The following is a 24,071-nucleotide window of genomic DNA, read 5'->3' as shown; positions in this document are numbered from 1 at the left end:
TCTTGACATTCGTTAAACAAAACATTTTGCTGATTAGATCTCTAATTGTCAAGAACATCAAATTTCAGTTGGGTTGAGTAGTAATTAGTTTCGACTTTCTCAGAGGCAGAGAAGAGGGTGTCGTTTATGTGTTTAGTTTTCCTTTAGGCCATTCTCAATATGTTAATAGTGGGAAAGGAAAGATAGGAACTTATTTTCTTTCTTTTTTTTTTTTCATGTGTCAATGTATGAGGATCAGCTCTGAGCCTATATATTCTGTTTCCATTAATAATGGACGAATTGACCAGACATACTCAAGATGAGATTTCATTTTTCCTATTATTTGCTTGATGATATGTTTTTTCTTTCAAAAGAAAAGAAGGGAGAAGTGCCAAATTAGAATCATAGAGTAAAGTATTGGAGTCAAAAGTTCTTAAAAAAATAAAATTGAGCAGGACTAAAACAGAATGTATGGAGTTTTACTATACTGAAAATAGGGGGTAAATGTTAACAGGAATAAAACTAGAGTAAAACTTGGAGGCTTGGATGATTAATGATCACCCCAAGCTCCTAATTTATATTAATGAGAATAGGGGACAGATTTGCAAGTAATCAATGTGGGACTAAACCCACATAAGAATAAAACAACAACATAAGAATAAAATAGTAAAAAGGGTCTAGAGTACCCCCCACGGTATTCTATCCCATATAATCCAACACTCCCCCTCAAGTTGGAGCATATATGTCGTGCATGCCTAACTTGACTAATATAGGAATAAACACTTTGCCACTTAGTCCCTTGGTGAACACATCGGCTAACTGATCAGCAAACTTCACAAAGGGAACACAAATGAGTCCGGCTTCAAGCTTCTCCTTGATGAAATGTCGGTTAACCTCAACATGCTTAGTACGATCATGCTGGACAGGGTTATGAGCAATGTTTTTTTTTTTTTTTTTTTTTTTTTTAACCCGAATATTACCTGGGACCCGGGTTGGCCCCTAAACCTTTATTAAAATCAATGAGAAAATAAAACATCCTGGGAAGATGGACAGCAACACCAATATCCTGCAACAATCTTCTAAGCCACAAAAGTTCATAGATTCCTTGTGCCATTACACGGAACTCTGGTTCAGCACTGGAGCTTGCCTAAACATTTTGCTTCTTGCTACGCCATGTGACAAGGTTTCCACCCACAAAAGAACAATAGCCAGAAATTGACTTTCTGTCAGTAGAGCCAGCCCAATCGGCATCAGTATAAGCTTCAATCTTCAGATGACTATTGGGAGAGAGAAGAATTCCTTTTCCAGGAGCAGACTTCAAATATCGCAAAATACGAAGGACTGCCTCCATGTGAGAGGAATAAGGATCATGCATAAACTGGCTCACCAAACTTACAACAATGGCTATGTCAGGCCGTGTGTGAGAGAGATAGATTAGTTTGCCCACTAATCGCTGATAACGGCCTTTGTCGACTGGTTCACCCTCTTTCTCCCTAAGCCTTGTAGAAGCTTGCATAGGAGTATCTAAAGGATGACAACCTAGCAACCCAGTCTCAAACAATAGATCTAAGATATGTTTCCTTTAAGAAAGAAAGATGCCCTTTGAAGACCGAGCAACTTCTATCCCTAGAAAATATTTTAGAGTCCCCAAATCCTTTAGTTCAAACTCAGAGTCACAGCCAAGGAAGTGCTTTAACGATGTGCGAGGCAGTCAGCCATGCTAGGCAACGATGTGGAGGAACCTCAAAGGACAGCACATCTTCACTAGAACTCTCCCCCTGAAGAGGTGGTGAAGAATAATAGGAAACAGTCTCAATTAAAATAACATCCATATTGACCATAGTACGGCGGGAAAGGGGGTGGTAGCACTTGTAACCCTTCTGGGTTGGTGAATAACCTAGGAAAATACATTGTAACCCCCTAGGTTCAAGTTTGCCTAGAGACTTTGTATCACCAAACATCTTGGGGGTAACAATAAAGGAGCAATTTCCCAATAAAGCCTCAGTTGGACTACGAGTGTGAAAGGACCCGGGGAGGTAGCCTATTGATGAGATAGGCCGCAGTGAGGATAACATCTCCCCAATACTGAGATGGGACATGTCTAGTAACCATCAAAGCCCTGGCCACCTCTAACAAGTGTCGGTTTTTCCTTTCTGCCGCACCATTTTGGGCAGGGGTATCAACACAACTGGTTTGGTGAACAATACCATGGTCAGCTAGATAGTTTTGAAGTTGAGATTCTTTATACTCTGTTCCATTATCACTCAATATTTTGAGAGTAGCCTGGATATGAGTTTGGACCATTTTATGAAAATGCCGAAAACACTCAAAAACCTGATTTTTTGTGTGTAAAAGATATACCCAAGTGTGCCTAGAGTGACAGTCAATAAAAGAAACAAGCCACCGATGACGAGAAAGAGATGTTTTACGACTAGGACCCCAAACATTAGAATGCACCAATTGAAAACAAGAACTCCTTTTATTTGATAAAGCATAAGTGGGGCTTGTCTGTTTGGCCAGAACACAAGCCTAACAGAAAAAGTCATCCGTAGTACAAGGGGTGACCAAACTAGGAAATAAATGTGCTAAAATTCCTAATGGAGGGTGACCTAATCTAGAGTGCCATTGGTAAAGTTCAGAAGAGACCAAGGAGTTCTGAGGTAGAGGAGAAGGTATGGTGGTGGAGAGGGACGGCCATCTTCAAGCAGGTACAATCCACCATGTACTTGACCCAATCCAATCGTCTTCTTAGAGTGCATATCCTGAAAAACATAATGGGAAGGAAAAAAAGTTACTTTGCAATTAAGATCACGAGTAATACTACTAATAGAAAGAAGACTAGTAGTAAAATTAGGAATATGTAAAACAGAGGACAAAGGAAGAGAAGAAGTACAGTTGATGATTCCTTTACCAGATATGGAGGAAAGGGAACCATCAGCTGCTTTGACCTTGTCTTTCCCAGAAGTGGGAGAATAACGATGGAATAGACTAGAGGAACCGGTCATGTGATCTGTAGCTCCAGAATCTATGATCCAAGGGTGGGAAGCTACAGAAGCACAGTGACTACCAAATGGAATTCTTGACCGGGCAAAGTGTGAACCTGAAGGAGCAACGGAATTGGTAGTATCAGCAGATGTAGTAGAGGCAGCAGCAACGGAAGTCCTTAGCACACGTAGGAATGCCTATAGATCATCCTGGGATAGACCAATGTCAGTAGCAAGGGCTGTAGTAACAGTCTCAGTGTGATGAGCCTTGTTCTTTGGCTTTGTCTTTGTCTTGGCAGCCCTTTTTGCTTTGAAGTCAGCTGGTTTCCCATGAAATTTCCAACACTTCTCTTTGGTGTGATAGGGTTTGTGACTGTGCTCACAAACAATAGTCCCTGTAGTAGAATCACCAAGAGAAGTAGTGCCAACAGGTGCAAGAGTAGCTGAGGCAGCAGCCTTGAGGGCTGATCTGTCAGTAATAGGTGGGTGTAGCATAGCAGCCCTACGGTTTTCCTCAGAGGACACCAAGGCATAGGATTGTTCAAGTGTGGGAAAAGGCTTATGGCCTAATACTTGAACATGAATATGGTCATAGTCCAAATTTAAACCAGCCAAAAAATCATACACCCTGATCTTGTCAACATGCTTCTTATATGGAGCAATGTCAGCAATTGTAGTAGGGTGGAAATCAGAGAAGTGGTCCAATTGTTGCCATAGACTGCGCAGAGTAGCATAATATTTGGAAACGGAGAAGTCTCCCTGAGTAGTGTGGAGGACCTTACCTTCTGCCTGAGTTCATATACTTGGGCATCATTGCCAAGCTGCCCATAAGTTTCCTTGCAAACAGCCCAAATCTGAGAGGTTGTATCAAGGAGAAGAAAATTATGTTGCAAATCTGAGGTCATAGAACCAATCAGGTAGGACATGAGAACATCATTGTTTGCAAGCCATCTTTCTTGAGCAGGACCAGTCTCAGTTGGCATAACAGTGGTGACAGGAACTTGTAAAATTCTACTGCAGGTCTTGATCTTCAAGAAAGGGGATTGATCTCTTATTGAGAGATGAAATCAATCCAAAAAAACTTGAATCTTCAAATATCGCAAGCAGGGAGGATGGTTCCTATGGAGCAGAATTTTGTCATTGAATGAGGTGATGGAGGGCAGCAACTGAATCTAGTGATCACTTCATCAGTGCTGCCCTATGGGAGAATGGAGAACAAAAGAGAGTAGAAGGGGAGAAGAGAGAAGGAAAAGAAGAGAAGAAGAAAAGAGCTCAAGAATGGGGCTGTGAAGGACCCTAGTAAAAAACCATCTTTGATACCATGTTAACAGGAATAAAACTAGAGTAAAGCTTGGAGGCTTGGATGATTAATGATCACCCCAAGCTCGTAATTTATATTAATGAGAATAGGGGACAGAATTACAAGGAATCAATGTGGGACTAAACCCACATAAGAATAAAACAGTAAAAAAAGTCCAGAATACCCCCCAGTATTCTAGCCCATATGGTCCAACAGTAAAAAAAATAGGCGATTATAATAGATGGCAGGGAGATATCTTAGAGTGAGAGAAATTGAACTAAATGTTGTTCATAAATTGGATCAGGGTGGAGGTGCTTCCGGAGTGTTATGTCATAAATTGTTAAATCTTATTGTGTTATATCACAGGGGTAATAATCATACCCTTGTGAAAAAATACAACCAAGTCAGATGGGAATGATCGTCCACAATAGTGATCAAATAAGAAAATTTTAATGTATTTTTTACTTTACATGGAACCCAAGTATTAGAATGCACTAAAGAAAATAAAGATGGACTTCTAGACACATTACGTGAAAGAAAAGATGACTGATAATGTGTCCCAAGTTCACATGCTTCACACTCGAGGCGAGACACAAATTTGCAACTAGGAATCATGTTGGAGTTTGGACAAAAATAGGCATCGCAACCGAAAGTGCCACTGAATGGGAGAAACACCATCGGAAGTAGTAGTAGCAATGGTAGAAATCATAGCACAATCAAAAATAATATAACCAATCCTGCTTAAGCCCTTCAGTAATTGTCCTCGTCTGAAGATCCTGAAAAACACAAGAAGAGGGATAGAAGGTAACAAAACATCTTAGAGATTTAGTAAGTTGACTAACCGATAAAATATTTCAAGGTAATTGTGGCACATAAAGAACAGAAGACAGAGTCATGGATGAGGTAGGTGAAATAGTACCATGACTAGTCACGTGGTTAGACGACCTGTTAGCCAGAATTATCAATGAAGGATTGTGTTTGTTATACAAAGAAAAATACAAATCTGACTTACTAGTCATATGAGTGGAAGCACCAAAATCAATTATTCAAGGGGTACGTAATGTGGTAGTAAGAAGAGTTGATTTATCTGTGTGAGCAAGAGTAGCTGTGGAGGAGGAAGTAGCAGTGGATGACTCAAGATTCTGGAGATGTTTAAGTATCAGGTTATAATCGTCTTGAGACACAGATGCTGATGAAGAAGCTCCAGATTAAGTAGTAAGTTTGGTGTTGTTAGAAATCAGAATTAGCTAACCAGCAGAAGATAAAGAAGAAGAAGAAGCGAAGAGAAGAGGAAGGAGCACACTGCCGTGAGAAGGAAGCAGCAACCTGCGATACAAGATAGATTCTATCACAGGCCTTGGGTTCTATTTATAATAAAGTTAAAGTAAAAGAGGTAAGTTGGTTCCTAAGCCCTTACCTATTACAACTTAACAAATAAAGACTCAAAACATAGAAAATTACATAGAACCCAAAAAACCAAAAATAGCAACGACAAAACTACCCCTAATTCTCAACACTCCCCCTCAAGGTGGAGCTTATAGGTCTCCCATGCTCAGCTTGTTACAACAGGTGCGAAAACTAGGAGCAAACAAGGATTTGGTGAAGACATCAGCTAGCTGATTCGAAAATGAAACAAACGAAGTCTCAACTAGCTTTTTCAAGATGACATCGCGAACAAAGTGACGATCTACTTCAATATGTTTAGTCCGCTCATGGTAAACAAGGTTACTAGCAATGTATATAGCTGCCTGGTTACCACAGTACATCTTCATCGGTATAGGCACAGGAAACCCCATCTCAAGTAGAAGAGACCTGAGCCACATCAACTTAGTTGTAGTATGGGCCATAGCCCGATACTCTACCTCTGTACTCAACCGCGTAATAGTAGTCTGCTTCTTACTACACCACGAGACAAGATTACCCCCAACAAAAGTACAATAACCTGTAGTGGAACGACAATCACTTGCCGACCCTGCCCAGTCTGCATCAGAATACACAACCAGATCCATATGCCGATTAGGACGATAAATCAGCCCTTTACCAGGAGCAGCTTTCAAATAACAAAGAATACGAATGGCAGCATCCCAGTGAGCTTTCTGAGGAGTTTGCATAAACTGGCTTAGAACACCAACAGCAAAAGAGATGTCAGGTCTCGTGACAATAAGATAAATCAACTTTCCAACTAAACTCCTGTACTGATGTACATCCTTAAGAGGATCTCCATCATCTACCCCAAACTTCTGATCAGGATCCATGGGAATATCCACTGGCTTGGATGCAAGCATTCCAGTATCAGACAAAAGATCTAACACATATGTTGGATTATATGGGTCAGAATATCGTGGGGGTATTACGACCTTTTTCTTGTTTTATTCTTATGTGGGTTTAGTCCCACATTGTTTACTTGTAATTCTGTCCTCTATTTTCATTAATATAAATTAGGAGCTTGGGGTGATCATTTAATCATCCAAGCCTCCAAGCTTTACTCTAGTTTTATTCCTGCTAACATGGTAACAGAGCAGGTTTTTGACTAGGCTCCTTCGCAGCCCCATTTTCGATCTCTTTTCTTCTTCACTTCTTTTCTTCTCTCTTCTCCTCCTCTTCTCCTCTCTTTTTTTCTCCATTCTCCTATAAGGCAGCACTGATGAGGCGAACACAAGATCCAGTTGCTGCACTCCATCACCTCATTCAATGATAAAATTCTGCTCGATAGGAATCAGCCTCCCTGCTTGTGATATTTGAAGATTCAAGTTTTGTTTTTGGATTGATTTCATCTCTCAAGAAGAGATCAATCCCCCTTCTTGAAGATCAAGAGCTGCAGCAGAATTTTACAAGTTCCAGTCTCCAATCTTTGAAGATTTCCTCAGAACGATTCTTCCAAAATCAGGGTTTTTTCAAAACTCTGACAATTGTCGATCTGGGGGTTTCAGTTCTCCATTGAAGCTGATTTTTTTAGGAATGATCCATCACCATTAGAAGACCATTCGACCCCAATTTCAGCCTTTTTTTCTGTGTTTTTGACTGATTTTTCCCCTACATCGATCTCACCAAATCAGGGTTTTTCTCCAAAACCCTGCAAAAATTGATCTAGGGGATTGCCATCTCTGTTGCTGCTGATTTTTTGAGACATCTATTACTACATATAAAGAGGTCTATCCCTCAATTTTCAGTACTTCTCTTGGAGTATTTACTGGTTTTTTCCTCACAACAGCCCTTCACTGCGATTTGGGCTTCTCTACTGTGATCATGGGTGACTCCGCCAATTCTACTGCAACTTCTGTTGGTGATGGCCAAAGCAAATCAGAATTTCATACCTTTCCTACTAATCCAATCAAACTGGATGGTTCTAATTACTTGCTTTAGTCTCGGTTTGCTTCCTTTGCCATTGCTGGCCGTAGCCTTACTGGTCACATTAATGGCACCACTGTTATGCCAACTGAGACTAGTCATGCTCAAATGAGATGGCTTGCAAACAATGGTGTTCTCATCTTCTACCTGATTGGTTTTATGACTTCAAATCTGCAACATAATTTTCTTCTCCTTGATACAGCCTCTCAGATTTGGGTTGTTTGCAAGGAAACTTATGGGCAGCTTGGGAATGATGCCCAAGTATATGAACTTAGGCAGAAGGTCCTCCACACTACTCAGGGAGACTTCTCAGTTTTTAAATATTATGCTACTCTACGCAGTCTCTACACAGTCTATGGCAACAATTGGACCACTTCTCTGATTTTCACCCTACTACAATTGCTGACATTGCTTCATCTAAGAAGCATGTTAACAAGATCACGGTGTATAATTGTTTGGCCGATTTAAATGTGGACTATGACCGGATTAGTGTTCAAGTATTGGGCCATAAGCCTTTTCCCACGCTAGAATAATCCTATGCCTTGGTGTCCTCTGAGAAAAATTGTAGGGCTGCTATGCTACACCCACCTATTACTGACAGAATAGCACTCAAGGCTACTGCCCCGGCTTCTCTTGCACCTGTTGGTTCTGCTTCTCTTGGTGATTCTACTATTGGGACTGTTGTTTGTGGGAAACCAACTGACTTCAAAGCAAAAGGGCTGCTAAAACAAAGACAAAGCTAAAGAACAAGGCTCATCACACTGAGACTGTTACTACAGCCCCTACTACTGACATTGGTCTATCCCAGGATGATCTACAGGCATTCCTACGTATGCTAAGGACTTCCGCTGCTGCTGCCTCTACTACATCTGCTGATACTGCCAACTTTGCTGCTCCTTCAGGTTCACAATTTACCTGGTCCAGTATTCTATTTGGTGGTCACTGTGCTTCTGTAGCTTCCCACCCTTGGATCATAGATTCTGGAGCTACAGATCACATGACCGGTTCCTCTAGTCTATTCCATCGTTATTCTCCCACTTCTGGGAAAGACAAGGTCAAAGCAGCTGATGGTTCCCTTTCCTCCATATCTGGAAAAGGAATCATCAACTGTACTTCTTCTCTTCCCTTGTCCTCTGTTTTACATATTCCTAATTTTACTACTAGTCTTCTTTCTATTTGTAGTAGTACTCGTGATCTTAATTGCAAAGTAACTTTTTTCCTTCCCATTGTGTTTTTCAGGATATGGACTCTGGGAAGACGATTGGATTGGGTAAAGTACATGGTGGATTGTACCTGCTTGAAGATAGTCGTCCCTCTCCACCACCATTACCTTCACCTCTACCTCAGAACTCCTTGGTCTCTTCTGAACTTTACCAATGGCACTCTAGATTAGGTCACCCTCCATTAGGAATTTTAGCACATTTATTTCCTAGTTTGGTTACCCCTTGTACTAAGGATGACTTTTTTTGTGAGGCTTGTGTTCTGGCCAAACAGACTCACTCCACTTATTCTTTATCGAATAAAAGGAGTTGTTCTTGTTTTTAATTGGTGCATTCTGATGTTTGGGCTCCTAGTCGTAAAACATCTCTTTCTGGTCACTGATGGTGTGTTTCTTTTATTGACTGTCACTCTAGGCACACTTGGGTGTATCTTTTACACACAAAATATCAGTTTTTTGGGTGTTTTTGGCATTTTCATGAAATGGTCCAAACTCAGTTCCAGGCTACTCCAAAATATTGAGAAGTGATAATGGAACAGAGTATAAAGAATCTCAATTTCAAAACTATCTAGCTGACCATGGTATTGTTCACTGCACTGGCCAGTTGTGTTGATACCCCCGCCTGCACTCAGTAGCGTAGAGGAAAACCGCCACTTGTTTGAGGTGATCAAGGCTTTGATGTTTGCTAGACATGTCCCATCTCAGTATTGGGGAGATGCTGTCCTCACTGCTACCTATCTCATCTATAGGCTACCTTCCCGGGTCCTTGACTCCCATATTCCAACTGAGGTTTTATTGGGAAATTGCTCCTTTATTGTTACTCCTAAGGTATGTTTTTTGTGTGTGTTATGTTAGAGATACTAAGTCTCTCGGCAAACTTGAACCTAGGGGGTTACGTTGTATTTTCTTGTGTTGTTCTCCAGCCCAGAAGGTTACAAGTGCTACCACCCCCCTTCCCGCCATATTATGATTAGTATGGATGTTATTTTTCATGAGACTGTTTCCTATTATTCTTCACCACCTCTTCAGGGGGAGAGTTCTAGTGAAGATGTGCTGTCCTTTGAGGTTCCTCCTCTTGAGGTTGCTCCAGCCTCCTACGGCTGCTGTCTCTCCTCGTAAGGCTGCTGTCCAGCCTCCTACCGCTGTTGTCCAACCACTTGAGGCTGCTGTCCAGCCTCCTACGGTTACTGCCCAGCCTCCTTTGATTGTTGCCCAATCTCCCTTGACTGCTGCCCGGCCCCCTCTGGCTGTTTCCCCCTCATCAAAAGGGAGTCCTTTGCAGGGGGAGACTATGGGAAAGAGTATTGTTGATGTTCCTATTCATGGGGAGCTGACTCCTGTCCAGAGAACTATTGGTTAGTTTCAGAAGAAGATTGACAACTCCAATATGATCACATATAAAAAGGGAAGCACCAAAAGGGGGCAGCTTCAATCCACTGTAGCACCGATACCCATCCAGTTGCCAGCTCAAGATCCAGACTCTTCTTCTCCGGGTAAGCCCTCTTCCTCCGACCTACCTATTGCTCATCGCAAAGGTACTAAGACTTGCACAATGCATCCCATATCTTGTTTTGTTTCTTATAGTTCTCTTTCTCCTTCATTTCATGCATTTGTATCTTCTCTTTCTTCTGTTTCCATTCCTAATTGGCAGGAAACGTCTATAGATGGAAAGTGGAAGGCAGCAATGTTGGAAGAAATGAGAGCACTACACAAAAATAATACGTAGGATCTTGTGGCTCTTCCTCCAGGGAAAAAACTAGTTGGATGTAAATGGGTCTTTGTAGTCAAATAGAAGGCAGATGGGACAGTGGATCGGTATAAGCATAGTTCGAGAACTCGTGAGATCTCACCGAGTTTCTCGGTTTTTGGAAAAGCCGAGCCGAGACTGCGAGTCTCAAAAGTGCAATATCTCGGCGAAATCTCGGATCTCGGTTTGGATCTCGATTTCGACCCTTTTTTTTAACCCACCTACCACTTAAATACCTTACCGAACTTGACAAAACTCGACATATCTCGGCGAGATCTTGGATTTCGGGTCCAGATCTCGGGTTGACCCAAAGTTGAGGCTTCAAGTAGGAAAAAAAAAAATAATGCACCAACTCGGTGAGATCTCGACTCGTCTCGGTTTTTCCAAGAGCCGAGTTGGTACCGAGACCCGAGTTTTAGTACCTTGGATATAAGGCACGACTGGTTGCAAAGGGGTTCACTCAAACTTATGGAGTTGGCTATCAGGAAACCTTTGCACCAGTAGCGAAACTCAACACTGTAAGGGTGTTATTATCTTGTACTGCAAATTTTGGGTGGGATCTTCAGCAGTTGGATGTAAAGAATGCCTTCTTCCATGGGGAGTTTGAGGAAGAGGTATACATGGATGTTCCATCAGGTTTCTCTGATGACAGGACCAGGGGCAAGGTCTCTAAATTGAAGCGGGCTCTTTATGGTTTGAAGCAGTCACCTAGAGCCTGGTTTGGCAGGTTTCACAAGGCTATGATCTCAGCAGGATATAAGCAAAGCAATGTTGATCACACTTTATTTACCAGACGAGTTGGTGACAAAGTAACTATTCTCATAGTCTATATGGATGATATTGTGGTCACTGGTAATGACGGTGATGCTATCGAGAAATTGAAGCACTTCCCTGGGTATGAGTTTGAAGTAAAGGATCTGGGGACTCTAAAATATTTTCTAGGGATAGAAGTTGCTCGATCTTCAAAGGGCATCTTTCTTTCTCAAAGGAAATGTATCCTAGATCTATTTGTCTGAGACTGGGTTGCTAGGCTGTCATCCTTCAGATACTCCTATGGAAGCTTTTACAAGACTTGGGCAGAAAGAGGGTGAAGTTGTCGACAAAGGCCGTTATCAGCGATTAGTGCGCAAACTAATCTATCTCTCTCACACATGACTTGACATAGCCATTGCTGTAAGTTTGGTGAGCCAGTTTATGCATGATCCTTATTCCTCTCACATGGAGGCAGTCCTTCGTATTTTATGATATTTGAAGTCTGCTCCCGGAAAAGGAATTCTTCTCTCTCCCAATGGTCATCTGAAGGTTGAAGCTTATACTGATGCCAATTGGGCTGGCTCTACTGACAGAAAGTCAATTTCTGGCTATTGTTCTTTTGTGGGTGGAAACCTTGTGGCGTAGCAAAAAGCAGAATGTTGTGGCAAGGTCCAGTGCTGAAGCAGAATTCTGTGCAATGGCACAAGGAATCTGTGAACTTTTGTGGCTTAGAGGATTGTTGCAGGATATTGGTGTTGCTGTCCATCTTCCCATGATGCTTTATTGTGATAATAAAGCAGCCATTAGCATTGCTCATAATCCTGTCTAGCATGATCTTACTAAGCATGTTGAGGTTGATCGACATTTCATCAAGGAGAAGCTTGAAGCCAGACTCATCTGTGTTCCCTTTGTGAAGTCTGCTGATCAGTTAGCCGATGTGTTCACCAAGGGACTAAGTGGCAAAGTGTTTCTTCCTATATTAGTCAAGTTGCGCATGCACGACATATATGCTCCAACTTGAGGGGGAGTGTTGGATTATATGGGCCAGAATACCGTGGGGGGTATTCTGGACCTTTTTTACTGTATAATTCTTATGTTACTGTTTTATTCTTTTGTGGGTTTAGCCCCACGTTGTTTACTTGTAATTCTGTCCTCTATTTTCATTAATATAAATTAGGAGCTCGGGGTGATCATTAATCATCTAAGCCTCCAAGCTTTACTCTAGTTTTATTCCTGTTAATAACATATTTCCTCTGGGAAAGACTAATACCCTTCTTGCTTCTCACAACGTCAATGCCAAGAAAGCAATGAAGATCATCTTAATCCTCGGTCTGAAAATTCAGTTGTAGGTAAGCTTTTACCTCAGCAATGCCTGACACATCATCACCAGAAACAATAATATCATCAACGTACACAACCAGAACCACCAACTTGCCACTACGATAATGAACAAACACAATGATCAGAATAACACTGTGAAAAACCACACTATACAACTGTGGCACTGAACTTCTGAAACCATGGTTTGGGTGATTGTTTGAGGCCATAGATTGCTTTCTATAATCTACATATCCGCATACTAGTCTCCCCCTGTGCAACATACCCAGGAGGTTACTCCATACACACCTCCTCATGAAGATCACCATACAAGAAGGCGTTTTTAATATCCAACTGAAACAAGGGCCAATCAAAATTAATTACCATAGAAATAAGTAAGCGACCATAATTCAGCCTAGCAATAGGAGAGAATGTCTCAAAGTAGTCCACACCATTAGTCTGTGTATACCCCTTGGCAACCAGACGGGCTTTAGCCGCTCAATAGAACCATCCGGAAGGTATTTGATTGTGTAAACCCAGCGACACTTAAGCTCCTTTCCAGGAGGCAGATCTACCAAACTCTAAGTGTGACGAGATAAGAGAGCATCCATTTCCATATTCATGGCCTTCTTCCAACCAGGAAGATGAAGAGCCTCAATATGATTTTTGGGAATATGGTTGGAAGACAAAGGACAAGGCAAAAGTATAAATAGAAGAGGATAAGTAAGAAAGGGACACATTTATTAATAGAATATAAAGCAGTAGACTTTTGAATGCAAGAGCAAGTACCTTTACGCAAGGAAATAGGTAAGTCATCAGTTGAAGAAGAAGGTGGAGCTTCACTAGACGAAGAAGCTGGCAGAGGTGGTGAAATAAGTGGAGCCATTGGAACCTCTTGCTGTGGTACTGTCCTGTCATGTTGCCAATAAACCTACAATGATGGTGTAGGGAATGGGATAAGAGCAGGGATAGGAGGAGGAGTATCAACACGCCACTCATCCTTAGAGGCAGCAGAGGAGGAAGAAAAATAAGAACGATCCTCAAAAAAAGTAACATCAGCACTAACAAAATACCTATGGGTGACAGGGTTATAACACTTGTACCCTTTCTGGGTACAAGAATATCCAAGAAAAACACACTTAGTGGATCGGGGAGAGAGTTTATCAGAATGAGCATGTAGATTGTGAACAAAACAAATACGCCCAAACACATAAGGAGGTAAATGAAAACTGGGCTGACTAGGAAAAACAATGGAAAAGGGGGACCTGTCGGCAAGAATAGAAGAAGGCATTCGATTAATCAGATAACAGGCAGTAAACACCCCTTCACACCAAAATTGCTTTGGAACATGCATATGGAACATGATATTGCGGGCAACCTCAAATGTATATTCTTACGTTTTGCCACCCCATTTTGTTGTAGAGTGTAAGAACAACTGGTTCGGTGAATCATTCCATGAGAAACACAAAAAGCAGAAATATCACGTTGAACATACTCCAAAGCATTATCAGAACGAAAAATTTTAATAAGTAAACCAAATTGAGTTGTGAATTCATTATAAAAATTTCGGAATACAAATATAAACTTGGAACGATCCTTCAAGAGGTATAACCAAGTGAGACGAGACGAGAATGGTCGTCTACAAGAGTGACAAAATACATGAAACCACTCCGATTCTTAACACGACAAGGACCCCAAATATCCGAATGGACTAAAGAAAATAAATACAAACTATGAGCCATAGTACGAGAAGGGAATGAGGCACGGTGATGTTTTCCCACCTCACAGGCTTCACACTCTAACCGAGCAGACTTAAAAGAAGGAAATAACAACTTTAACCTAACTAAAGACAAATGACCTAAACGACAGTGCCACTGGAACGGAGACACCCCACCAACAGAAGCAGCAGAGGTAGACGAGGCAGGAGCACCATGGTTAAGGTAGTAGAGTCCATCTTTTTCACACCCTCCACCAATCTTCTTCCCTATGTGAAGATCCTGAAAAACATAATAAGAAGGAAAGAAAGTCACAAAACATTGTAAAGCTTTAGTTATTTGACTGACAAAAAGAAGATTCAATGGTAACTGAGGGACATGTAAAGCAGATGCGAGACTCATGGGAGGAGTGAGTGAGATGGTACTATGCCCAGAAACTGGAGTTGAAGAACCATTTGCAAGAATAACAGGTAAAGATGAATGAGTATGTGAATAAGTGGTAAATAAAGATGACTCACCAGTCATATGAGCAGAAGCCCTAGAGTCAATAATCCAGGATGGAGTAGTAGTAGTAAGAAGAGCAAGTGTACCTGCATGAGCTAGGGTTGCAGAAGAAGATGAGGGATGCAATATCTGAGAAAGATCATCACGGTCAGGAGTTGTGGTAGAACCATTACCTGGTTGGGAAACCTATGGAAGATCACTATGGGCAGCACCATCACTACCTCCTTCAGACGCTGCATGATTGGCAGATTGAGGTGCCCAATTGGGTTTGCCATGCTTGTTCCAACAAAATCAACCGTATGACCAGTTTTGCCATAGTGAGTCTAATGGCAACCACCATGATGAGTACCTTTGGTAGCATGTGTGTATCCTGCCTCACGGTCCTCACCTGTGAACTGCATCCCAATATAATATTGTGAAGCCCCATGGCCACCAGCACCACCGCCACTACCACTAACACCACCACTACCTCCAGCACCACTACTACCACCATGGCCACCACCACCACCACTACCACCACCATCATCATCATCAGCAGCAGCAGCAACACCACCACCACCACCACCATCATCACCATCACCATCCCCATCACCATCACCATCACCATCGACACCTTCATCATCATCATCAACATCTTATTGAGTTCCTCCATACGGATGACCTTACCTCGTCCTCATAATTAAACCTTCTTCAAGGCTACTGTCATCCTCTTCAACCTTAGGATAAAGATCTTCTGATGGTGCCTGTGTTTCATCGTCATCCATATGTCGAATAATGTTCTCTATGATTGGATCAGGTTTGGTTGTCTGGCGATCCTCACTTAATTGATCCATCACCAATACCTTATCGGTGTCCTCTATCCTTGCTCTTACTGGATCTTCATCGTCAAGTAGGTGGTTGATGTCGATTAGGTTGACATCTACTTCATCCCCTTCTCTTTCTAACTCTAAATATTTAAGCTTCAGCTTTATGTTGTAATGGACATATACTAGCTTCTCCAACTTTGAATAACCGAGACGATTGCGGGGTTTGGTGTGTATCAACCCAAATGTACTCCAGTTATGTTCGCAACCACTAGAGGATGTTGTCAGAGATAACTCTCGAATTGCAATTCGAGTTACCCCCATAATTGAGCCACCAATCAGCTGCACAATATTAAATGAAATATTAAAAGACAAAACCTTGAAACAAATTTTAAATAACATAATAAATTATTAAACTTAACTTACTTGGGCGTTGTGTGCCCCTAGCATGGATAGCCATTCTATTAGCAAAACCACGAGTGGCCTCCTGAAAATACTTAGCCTAGAGAGGTATTAAAAATTAAATTATTAGTTCACCAATCACCACTGAAATTGTTATTTGACATATTCTTGGTTTCAATCTTTTATACAACTAATTTATTATCAACCTCTTCTATGGCAAGTGTGGCCTTGGCCACATTTGGCTCCAATCGGTTGGCAACATTCCTTAGGGCACTCAATAGATCCGGTCTACACCCTACATAATTGTTGTATTGAATTTCTGGATTCAAATAATGTGTTGCACATGGTTTGTAATTGATGGTTAGAAACCTAGAATACTAATAAATAAATAGTAACTTAGTAAATGTTTAAAATGAAACCAAAGTCATCTACATAAGGATGAGTTATAAGATTACCTGCCCAATGAACATCTTGAACCAGCATCTTTTCCCATCGATTGGTTATAATCTTCAAATACCTCTTGCTTGATGTTGGGTTATCATCATGTATCTTCTTCTTAACCACTTGCATGAGCCCTACCATCTTACCCATTGTCTGCTCTTTATCCCCATCAACCTTTCAAAGAAGACAAAAGAGTGAGTGCATAATCATATCAAGTCGGCGCATCTGATCCCAAAACTTTGAGGAGGTGACAAGGCCTTGAACATATCTCCCAATTTCAAACCTTGCATAATTGCTAGTCATCCAGTTAGTAGAGGTGAACATCTTAAGCAGTCCATCCTTTCGGGAAATGTAGCTATCAATTGCAATGTAATTTGTTGCAAATCTTTTGGTTGCAGGCTTCACTAATTCCCCTCTTGTGTGACTCCTCATCAATGCCAAAACCCAACTACTGTTGTAAATAAAGTTGGTGATCTTCCTTGCATTACTAACCAACTGTTGGACCTTTGGCAATTCACCTGTCCTTGAACATCAAATCTATACAATGAGCCACACATAGTGTCCAAAATAGATGTTGCCTCTTCAACATAAGCAACTGATCAGCCTTTTTGAAATTTGTTGCATTGTCAATTACTATCTGGACAATATTTTCCTCTCCTACCTCTTCCACAACTTCATCCATTAACTTATACAAGTAATGGGCATCTTTGATTTTATAAGATGCATTGACCGACTTGTGGAAGATCGTCTATCCTGTTGGGTTTGGTGGCTTTATCTAGACCGGTTAAAGGTTTGGTTCAATGGTCTAGATGGGCTAATGGAGAAGGTAGAGAATTTGTTGGTGTTGGGCCATAATGGGTCCAAGTCCATGTGTGCAATTGCCATATGAGTGGGTCACTTAGGGATGTGTGTGTAGTGGATTTTCTCTACCATGAGACGAAGAAAGAGACTGAGTGGATGCTTGCAAGAATGGGTCTTCCAAGTAAGTGCAAGAGGTGGAGTCTTCCAAGTATTGGAGGTTTTCAATGAGGTGGAGTCTTCCAAAGAGGTGAAGTCTTCAAATGGAGGAGTTGGGTCTTCAACTATGTTGGAACATCTAAGAAAGTGGAAGTGGTTTTGGTGGTTGAAGACATTATGCTTGGTGGAGTCTTCTAAAAGTCTCTTTGAAAGAGGTATGAGTGAGCTTTCTCTAAGGAGAGAGATAGTCAAATTTTGTTGAACAAGTCCATTGGCTCTTCTCTTGAATCATAGTGAAATTGGATCGCACTCAGTGGATGTAAGCGGTTTTACTGAACCACGTAAATCTCTTGTCTCTTATGTGATTGTTTTATTTTTCTTTTCTTTTTGTTTGTTCTAGTTGGCCTGGCGCCTACAGGTTTCGTGCGTTGCTCACATCTCAAAGAGAAAGTTGTTTTCACAACCCCAATAAGTGGTATCAGAGCAGATGGTTGGCGATCGAGTTTGGGTTGATCGATGGTGAGAAAGCATGGTGTTGTTGAGAGTGGTGGAGGAGATTTCTTGAAAAAAAATGGAGGTTGTTTCCTTAGATCGCCAAGGGAAGGTTGTATATTGTAGGATAGGAAAGGTGCAGTAGGCACTGCTACAACATGATTTGAGAAAGAGGATGCCTCTTTATAGTAAAGACGGTGGTCGGGGGACTAGTGGCACATGGATGATGAAGGTTTGGCCATTCGAGGTACTAATTTTAGAGATGTGTCAGGTGAAGGATGCGGCTGAAATGATGAGGGTTCTCCATTCGAGGTACTAGCATTAGAGATGTGTAGGGTGAAGAATGGATCGAGGCAATGAGGGTTTTCCATTTAAGGGACTAGCACTAGAGATGTGCAGGATAAAGAATGAGACCGGAATGATAGGTGTTCAACCATTCAAGGGACTAGTACTAAAGGTGTGTAGGGTGAAGAATGCGGTTGAATAGGGTTTAGCCAAGGTGGATATTGTTGGGTTTGGTGTTAGACCGGTTGAAGGTTCAGTTCAATGGCCTAGATGGGCTAATGGAGAAAGTAGAGAATTTGTTGGTTTTGGGCCATGATGGGTCCAAGTCCATGTGTGCAAGTGCCATATGAGTGGGTCACTTGGGGATGTGTTTGAAGTGAATTATCTCTACCGTGAGAAGAAGAAAGAGAATGAGTGGATGCTTGCAAGAATGGGTCTTCCAAGTAAGTGCAAGAGGTGGAGTCTTCAAAGTGTTGGAGGTTTCCAATGAGGTGGAGTCTTCCAAAGAAGTGAAGTCTTCAAGTGGAGGAGTTGGGTCTTCAATTGTGTTGGAACTTCCAAGAAAGTTGAAGTGGTTTTGGTGGTTGAAGATATTATGCTTGGTGGAGTCTTCTAAGAGTCTCTTTGGAAGAAGTATGAGTGTGCTTTCTCTAAGGAGAGAGAAAGTCAAATCTTGTTGAACAAGCATTGAGGAGAGAGAAAACCACTAAGTTGTGATGAGCCTTATAAAAGAGTGGTGTCTCTTCCAATGTTAGGCTAGTGTTGATCCAAGTGAAGAGTAAAGTGTAAGGATCCAAGTGAGAGTCCAAGAGGTACAATGTTGGTGCAACATGTATACTAGGACTAAGTAAGGAGCCAAGGTAAAAATGGGTTGAGTGAATGGGAGATGAGAGAATAGTGTACATGGGTGCTTGGGTTTGGGTATCAAATCACAAGGGTTGTACTATTTTCTCTTCTCTTGATTCATAGTGAAATTAGATCACTCTCCGTGGATGTAATTAGTTTGGCTGAACCATGTAAATCTCTTGTCTCTTGTGTGATTGTTTTCTTTTTCTTTTCTTTTGTTTGTTCTAGTTAATCTGGTGCATACCGGTTTCGTGCGTTGCTCACATCACAACGAAAAAGTTGTTTTCACAACCCCAACAAGTGGTATCAGAGCAGATGATTGGCGATCAAGTTTGGGTTGATGGAGTGGGTCGATGGTGAGAAAGCACGGTGTTAATGAGAATGGTGGAGGAGATTCCTTAAAAAAAAATGGAGGGTGTTTCCTTGGATCGCCAAGGGAAAGTTGTATGTTGTAGGATAGGAAAGGTGCGGTGGGCACTCCTACAACATGGTTTGAGAAAGAGGATGCCTCCTTGTAGTGAAGACGGTGGGCGAGGGACTAAAGGGGCATGGATGATGAAGGTTCGGCCATTCGAGGTTTCTAACATTAAAGATGTGTCGGGTGAAGAATGCTGCTGAAATGATGAGGGTTCTCCATTCGTGGTACTAGTATTAGAGATGTGCTAGGTGAAGAATGGATTGAGGCAATGAGGGTTCTCCATTCAAGGGACTAGTACTAGAGATGTCTAGGGTAAAGAATGAGACCGGAATGATAGGTGTTCAATCATTCGAGGGACTAGCCCTAGAGGTGTGTAGGGTGAAGAATGCGGTTGAATAGGTTTTTTCAACAAGTCTTTAAGATGGCTACGATAAAAGCCAAGGTGGAGATTGTTGGGTTTGGTAGCTTTAATCTATACCGGTTAAAGGTTTGGTTAAGTGGTCTAGATTGGGCTAATGGTGAGGGTAGAGAATTTATTTGTGTTGGGCCATGAGGGGCCCAAGTCCATGTGTGCAAGTGCCATATGAGTGGGTTACTTGGGGATGTGTGTATAAGGTGGATTTTTTCTACCATAAGAAGAAGAAAGAGAATGAGTGGATTCTTGCAAGGATTGGTCTTCCAAGTAAGTGCAAGACGTGGAGTCTTCCAAGTGTTGGAGGTTTCCAATGAGGTGGAGTCTTCCAAGGAGGTGAAGTCTTCGAGTGGAGGAGTTGGGTCTTCAACTATGTTGGAACTTCCAAGAAAGTGGAAGTGGTTTTGGTGGTTGAAGACACTATGCTTGGTGGAATTTTCTAAGAGTCTCTTTGGAAGAAGTATGATTGAGCTTTCTCTAAGGAGAGAGAAAGTCAAATCTTGTTGAACAAGCATTGAGGAGAGAGAAAATGAGTCTTGCTCAACAAGGTAGAAGAGGAGAGAGAGTTAGTGGGTTTTCTCTAAGGAGGGAGAAAACCCTAAGTTGTGATGAGCCTTATAAAAGAGAGATGTCTCTTCTAAAGTGAGGCTAGTGTTGATCCAAGTGAAGAGCCAAAATGTGAGGATCCAAGTGAGAGTCCAAGAGGTACAATATTGGTACAACATGTGTACAAGGACTACGCAAGAAGCCAAAGTAAAAGTGGGTTGAGTGAATGGGAGATGAGAGAAGGGTATACATGGGTGCTTGGGTTTGGGTGTCGAATCACAAGGGTTGTACTGTTGTCTATTCTCTTGATTCGTAGTGAAATTTGATCACACTCCGTGGATGGAAACAGTTTTGTTGAACCGCGTACATATCTTGTCTCTTGTGTGATTATTTTATTTTTCTTCTCTTTTGTTTGTTCTAGTTGATCTGCCGCCTACCAGTTTCGTGTGTTGCTCACATCTCAAAGAGAAAGTTGTTTTCACAACCCCGATAAGTGGTATCAGAGCCGATGGTTGGCGACTGAGTTTGGGTTGATGGAGTGGGTCGATGGTGAGAAAGCACGGTGTTGTTGAGAGTGGTGGAGGAGATTTGTTGAAAAAAAATGGAGGGTGTTTCCTTGGTTCGCCATGGGAAGGTTGTATGTTGTAGGATAGGAAAGGTGCGGTGCGCACTCCTACAACATGGTTTTAGAAAGATGATGCCTCCTTGTTGTGAAGACGGTGGTCGAGGGGCTAGAGGGACTTGGATGATAAAGGTTCGGCCATTCGAGGTACTATCACTAGAGATGTGTCGGGTGAAGAATGCAGCTGAAATGATGAGGGTTCTCCATTCGAGGTACTAGCACTAGAGATGTGCAGGGTGAAGAATGGATCGAGGCAATGAGGGTTCTCCATTCAAGGGACTAGCACTAGAGGTGTGCAAGGTAAAGAATGAGGCCGGAATGAAAGGTGTTCAACCATTTGAGGGACTAGCACTAGAGGTGTATAGGGTAAAAATGCGGTTGAATAAGTTTTTTCAACAAGTCTTCAAGTTAGCTACGATAAAAGCTAAGGTGGAGATTGTTGGGTTTGGTGGCTTTTATCTGGACCGGTTGAAGGTTCGGTTCAATGGTCTAGATGGGCTAATAGAGAAGGTAGAGAATTTGTTGGTATTGGGCCATGATGGGTCCAAGTCCAGGTGTGCAAGTGTCATATGAGTGGGTCACTTGGGGATGCGTGTGAAGTGGATTTTCTCTACCATGAGAAGAAGAAAGAGAATGAGTGGATGCTTGCAAGGATTGGTCTTCCAAGTAAGTGCAAGACGTGAAGTCTTCCAAGTATTGGAGGTTTCCAATGAGGTGGAGTCTTCCAAAGAGGTGAAGTTTTCAAGTGGAGGAGTTGGGTCTTCAACTATGTTGGAACTTCCAAGAAAGTAGAAGTGGTTTTGGTGGTTGAAGACATTATGCTTGGTGGACTCTTCTAAGAGTCTCTTTGGAAGAAGTATGAGTGAGCTTTCTCTAAGGAGAGAGAAAGTCAAATCTTGTTGAACAAGCATTGAGGAGAGAGAAAATGAGTCTTGCTTAACAAGGTAGAAGAGGAGAGAGAGTTAGTGGGTTTTCTCTAAGGAGAGAGAAAACTACTAAGTTGTTATGAGCCTTATAAAAGAGAGAAGTCTCTTTCAATGTGAGGCTAGTGTTGATCCAAGTGAGTGTCCAAGAGGTACAATGTTGGTGCAACGTGTGTACAAGGACTAAGCAAGGAGCCAAAGTAAAAGTGGGTTGAGTAAATAGGTGATGAGAGAAGGGTGTAGATGGATGCTTGAGTTTGGGTGTCAAATCACATAGGTTGTACTATTGTCTCTTCTCTTGATTCATAGTGAAATTGGATCACACTCCGTGGCCGTAAGCGGTTTTGCTGAACCACGTAAATCTCTTGTCTCTTGTGTGATTGTGATTGTGATTGTTTATTTTTCTTTTCTTTTGTTTGTTCTAGTTGATCTAGCGCATACCGGTTTCGTGCGTTGCTCACATCGCAAAGAGAAAGTTGTTTTCATAACCCCAACAAGTGGTATCAAAGCCGATGGTTAGCGATCGAGTTTGGGTTGGAGTAGGTCGATGGTGAGAAAGCACGGTGTTGTTGAGAGTGGTGGAGGAGAGTTCTTGAAAAAAAATGGAATGGAGGGTGTTTCCTTGGATCGTCAAGGGAAGGTTGTATGTTGTTGGATGGGAAAGGAAAGGTGCGATGGGTACTCCTACAAAATGGTTTGAGAAAGAGGATGCCTCCTCGTAGTGAAGATGGTGGTCAAGGGACTAGAAGGGCATGAATGATGAAGGTTTGGCCATTTGAGGCACTAACACTAGAGATGTGTCGGGTGAAGAATGCGGCTGAAATGATGAGGGTTCTCCATTCGAGGTACTAGCACTAGAGATGTGCAAGGTAAAAAATGAGACCGGAATGATAGGTGTTAAACCATTCGAGGGACTAGTACTAGAGGTGTGTAGGTTGAAGAATGCGGTTGAATAGGTTTTTTCGACAAGTCTTTAAGGTAGCTACAATAAAAGCCAAGGTGGAGATTGTTGGGTTTTGTTCTTTTATCTAGACCGGTTAAAGGTTCGGTTCAATGGTCTAGATGGGCTAATGGAGAAGGTAGAGAATTTATTGGTGTTGGGCCATTATGGGGCCAAGTCAATGTGTGCAAGTGCCATATGAGTGGGTCACTTGGGGATGTGTGTGAAGTGGATTTTCTCTACCATGAGAAGAAGAAAGAGAATGAGTGGATGCTTGCAAGGATTGGTCTTCCAAGTAAGTGCAAGACGTGAAGTCTTCCAAGTTTTGGAGGTTTCCAATGAGGTGGAGTCTTCCAAGGAGGTGAAGTCTTCGAGTGGAGGAGTTGGGTCTTCAACTATATTGGAACTTCCAAGAAAGTGGAAGTGATTTTGGTGGTTGAAGACACTATGCCTGGTTGAATTTTCTAAGAGTCTCTTTGGAAGAAGTATGAGTGAGCTTTCTCTAAGGAGAGAGAAAGTCAAATCTTGTTGAACAAGCATTGTGGAGAGAGAAAATGAGTCTTGCTCAACAAGGTAGAAGAGGAGAGAGAGTTAGTGGGTTTTCTCTAAGGAGAGAGAAAACCACTAAGTTGTGATGAGCCTTATAAAAGGGAGATGTCTCTTCTAAAGTGAGGCTAGTGTTGATCCAAGTGAAGAGCCAAAATGTGAGGATCCAAGGGAGAGTCCAAGTGGTACAATGTTGGTGCAACATGTTTTCAAGGACTAAGCACGGAGCCAAGGTAAAAGTGGGTTGAGTGAATGGGAGATGAGAGAAGGGTGTACATGGGTGCTTGGGTTTGGGTGCCAAATCACAAGGATTGTACTATTGTCTCTTCTCTTGATTCATAGTGAAATTGGATCACTCTCCGTGGATGTAGGTGGTTTTTCTGAACCACGTAAATCTTCTCTCCCCAATATTCGGTTGCACATCTTCTTCTCTCCTCTTCTCACCTCCTACCTTCTCATCTCCTCTCTTGATTCGATTCTTACACCATTTCCAACTGATCCAACGGCTGGATCTCAATATATGGCGTTGTTACAAAAATAGTAGGTAACCAAGAACTGCAGAAATGAGATCT

At 41.9% G+C, this 24,071-nt stretch overlaps 1 protein-coding gene across 2 annotated transcripts in view; it reads left to right on the top strand.

Moving 5' to 3' along the window:
- Nucleotides 1-24,071, top strand: part of LOC122666184 (thylakoid lumenal 29 kDa protein, chloroplastic-like) — a 70,974-nt gene that overhangs the window by 13,463 nt on the left and 33,440 nt on the right. The gene's annotated exons all lie outside the window — the stretch shown is intronic.

The sequence above is a fragment of the Telopea speciosissima genome, chromosome 6, assembly GCF_018873765.1.
Source record: "Telopea speciosissima isolate NSW1024214 ecotype Mountain lineage chromosome 6, Tspe_v1, whole genome shotgun sequence".
In the NCBI taxonomy this organism is placed as follows: domain Eukaryota; kingdom Viridiplantae; phylum Streptophyta; class Magnoliopsida; order Proteales; family Proteaceae; genus Telopea; species Telopea speciosissima.
The sequence above is the reverse complement of the archived record's forward strand: the minus strand, read 5'-3'. Positions and strand labels throughout refer to the sequence as shown.